Below are 4,337 nucleotides of genomic sequence, written 5' to 3'. Positions count from 1 at the left end.
AAGATCCAAAGCTTAGTAAATATGTCAGAAGACATCATGCACATGAACAAGTAACTGGAGGAGAAACAAAACGCATACTGATAAGGAAAAAATTGAAAGGTACATGTTTGCCTAATGAATTTGAGCCTAGATCTATAAAATATGCTTTAGAAAATGAAAGTTGAATAGAAGTAATGAATGAAGAAATTAGGAAAATAGAAAAGAATAAAACCTAGAAACCTATGTCTACTAGACACAATGATTCAAAGGAGGTAAATCAAATTACTAATAGATCAATGGCTGGGAAACTTCAGTATGTGGTTTACACAAGACTTGATATTGCATTAGTAGTTGGCATAGTTGCAAGATTTTTTGCCAATCCTAAATAAAATCACATGATGATAGTTAAAATAATTTTGAGATATCTAAAAGGAACTGAATATTATGTGTTATGGTACAAGAAATGAGGAAATATTGAGTTAAGATCCTTTACTAATATAGATTGGGAAGGAAGCATTGATGATATGAAAAGCACTAGTGGAGGAGCATTTTTTCTTGGAAAGAGGCTAGTGCCTTGGACAAGCAAGAAATGAAATTGTATTTATCAATCCATAGGAGAAGCAGCGTATGTTGTTGTAGTAGTTAATTGTCCTAACATGATGTGGAATAAGAAATTGATGTAAGGAACTAAGGAAGAAATCAAGGAACAAGTGGTTATCTACTGTGATACATAAGTGTAACCAATATATCCAAAAACCTAGTGATGCACACAAAGAAAAAACACATTACAATCAAATATCATTTCCTAAGGGAATTGGTTCAAGACAAAGAGGCAAGGTTGGAATATGTGAACACCAACGAGCAGATAGAAGATATATTTATCAAAGCTTTACCTAAGGATGCATTTATGTATCTGTTAGCCCCAAATTGTCTTACCAATTGTAGATATTGATACCCAAAATTTTGCTAAATCAAAGTTGATATTGAACCTAGTCCCCATTAATTTTGGCTTCCACTTCAAGCTAGTATCTTTCACGCAAATGCAATATCCTTCCTTTCATTTCTCCTTCAATTCAATAGGTTCCATGCAAGGATGGAGTTGAAGTTAAAGCAAGAAAATGCAACTTCAACTTTGACTTTGTCTCTTTTATTTCTAATGTTTTCACTTGTTTTCTTCTTGTGGAAATTTAGTTATGAAAAGAACACACGTTTTACTAAAAGGAGGTCCCACTTCCTTGCCATGTGTTGAAGATGTAAAAGGCAATGAATGTGATAGTTAAGTAGTATGTGCAAAAGTACTAGTTATTTATGGAAAAGTAAAAGTAATGATTATCTAGCATCATTAAAAGGAGTTCAGATGTTTATGTGATTGGATGATCAATGATAAATTTTTGGGAAGTCTTGTCAAATAAATTTACACATTGATATTAATGATTTCACACACTCCATATTTGTCCTTGATTTTTCAAAATCTCATGCTTTAATATCCTTCATTTTTTGGTTTAATTGTCTATCTTACTGTGTTGAAGCCCAAAACATCAAGCTAGTAAGAACAAAACTAGAAGTGCTTGACTTAGCATAAACTAGTGAGTGCACATTTTGGACTCCTCTATATATTTTTTTTTCTTGCTCCTATTTTTCTTGGTTAAAGTTTTCTTTTTAAGAATTTAAGTTTGTGATCCCTTGTCAAGGTGGTCATGACTCTTTTCCAACCTAACCTCCCTAAACCTAAGAAGCCTTGTTTGTTGAGCTCTCTCTTTGAGATACATGATACTTTCCTAGTCAATGTAGACCTAAACTGACTGATAGAAAGGGAAAAGAATGGACGAGCTAGACCCATATACTTGAGAGTCACCAGTAGTGGTCTGATAGAATTTGTCACTTTCCTAACTACCATAGTATGCTCAAAATTGATTGTTGAGTGTGCAAATCATTATGATCCTCATACCAAATGTATAAAGAAGGTGACAAGTGAAATTTTGGTTAGAATTGATAGAGTTATAGTTAGTTCCTCCCTAAGGATACATCATAAAGAGCCTTATGAGCTGTGGACTTTTGAAGAATTTGGACACTTGTATGAAAAGAAAAAGAATGGTTATGATTATATCATGGCACAGACTTGGCTTTTAAGACTGAAATTAGGAGGCTCAAGGTTACCCAAACCACTAACTATTGAGCATTTTATTAAAGAGATCATTAACATAGTTTTTCTGCTCAAAAAAGTAAAAGGTGATGAGCATGATTTTCATTGGGATGACTAGATGTACCTGTTCATTTAGAAAATTGTTGAAGGACAAAAATTCATTGACTGGGTAGATTTGATAGCCAAATGGTTGTAAATAGCTCTTATAGGTTTGAATAACTTTGGTCCTTTCTTCATGTCCTCCTTTTTGGTTTACATCCTAGCTATGTCAAAAGAATGGGAAGGTCTACCACATGAGCCTTGGACATAAGACATGGCCATATATTAGTATTATAGAAGTCTACAAGAAAAGAAACCCTACAAAGAGTTCAAGAGGATTAATGATGTGTTTCTAGGGAGATTAGTTTTTGGCCTCCAAGGTCAAGATAATTGTAGGAGCTCTAAAGAATATATTCAAGCTATTAAGATTTATGGTTTTTATTGTATACAATTCTCTAGATTCACCTATATTAGAGTCAAGGGTTTCATTGGTGAACCTCTTAAATTGCTTTGCTATTGCCTTGATGACATTGTCCTTTCTAAAATTTGTAGGCAACTCCTTCATGTCACTGATTTGTTTAAAGATATTAACTCATGCTACCCTATTTCCTATAGAAATTGGCCACTATAGATGTCCTAATGTCAAATAGGCTATGTTGATAGACTCAACAATGTCCAAATTGTGCCTCAAGCCCTACCTTTATAGAGAGAACTTTGATTATGTAGGATTTTCCAGGGAAAATCTAAAACATGTGTCCACCCTCAGGCATGTTCCCACTTAGAAGACTACTTGTCTAATCGCTTTAAAGAGTTTGAAGTGATAAAAAGATTATGGTCGAGGTTGACCATAAGCCAAATGCAAGAATTTGAGGTTCAACTTGACATCAACAAGATAATAGAAAATGATAATGAGGATGTGGTTGATCCTCTATATATTGAACAAATTGAATGTCTCCCTATCCCTCAGCTGGACTAGAACAAGAGGGAAGAAGATGATTTGTATTCTTGTAGGATAAGATTTTTGAAGAGAGTGGAAAATTGGCTAGCTGAAAAGATGAATCAAGTGTCAATTCAAGAAAAGCCCAAAAAAAACTCAAGAACTAGAAAAGAGAAGCCCTCAAGAAAGTTGACTGTGTCCTCTAATGATGTTATTGGTGATTCTATTGCAGGTCAAAAGGAAGCTGAAGTTAAAGCATCTATCCCTTCATTTCAACTTCAAGTTCAACTTCAAATAGTAAGCACTAAAAGAACTACTCATTCGTACACCCGAAGCAAGAAAATTGTGCAAAATAGAGGAGAGAATGGGATTACAATAAACTTGGATTCCCCAAAAATTGAAGTGATAACTAAATAGATCATTGATCCTAATATGTTTGACATAGTAGAATTCCAACATAAAATGATAGAAGGAGATAGTGCATCTATGAGTACTTTGGCTCTGATAGACAATACTACCACACCTAGAAAAGAGCCTGCAACACCTAAGTGGTTAGAGACTTCTATAGAAAAGAAATGAAGCATGGTACCACTATCTATTCCAATGAATGACTTGGTAACTAAATGCCTTGGAAGGTATTCTAAAGTTAAGATAGCAAAAATGGAGTCTTGAATTGATTTTGACAAGGACATAGGATAGTGTTTGGTAGAAGCTGCCAAACCTCTACAAGATAAACTTCAAGAAGAGCTCACACCTCAAGACTATCAGTTATCAAAGGTAGACCTGAGTAGAGGTAGTAGAGCCATGGACATGAAAATATTTGAGGTTTCTAACAAGAATATTACATACCAGGTGTGGAAAGATGCTAAAGATAAGCAAAACATGAAGGAAGCTATGGGAAGAATGGCCCAAAATATCAATGTAATTCTACATCCTAAACCACAACTAGTCAATGAAATGTCAACCATTGTTGATGTCAAGTCTCTAGCTAATCAATAGTTCTTGGATAATTTACAAAAGTGTAGAGCCACAACTAAGACATTTGAAGAATGGGTTCAGAGTATGCAAAATGAAGTAATATCACAAGTGAATCTCCGAGTGATACTCACAAAGAAACTTCAAATGTCACCAAGAAGGCTGAATCAAATATTGAGGGACATGAGAAAGAGAAAAAAAAATTGGATGAAAGTGGTATTGTGGGTCGATGAAATATAGGGGTATGGCCTGCAAAGATTTCTC

The sequence above is a fragment of the Cupressus sempervirens genome, chromosome 9 (genome assembly GCF_028749045.1).
Source record: "Cupressus sempervirens isolate cs-2001-9-10 chromosome 9, ASM2874904v1, whole genome shotgun sequence".
Taxonomy (NCBI): Eukaryota; Viridiplantae; Streptophyta; class Pinopsida; order Cupressales; family Cupressaceae; genus Cupressus; species Cupressus sempervirens.
The sequence above is the reverse complement of the archived record's forward strand: the minus strand, read 5'-3'. Positions refer to the sequence as shown.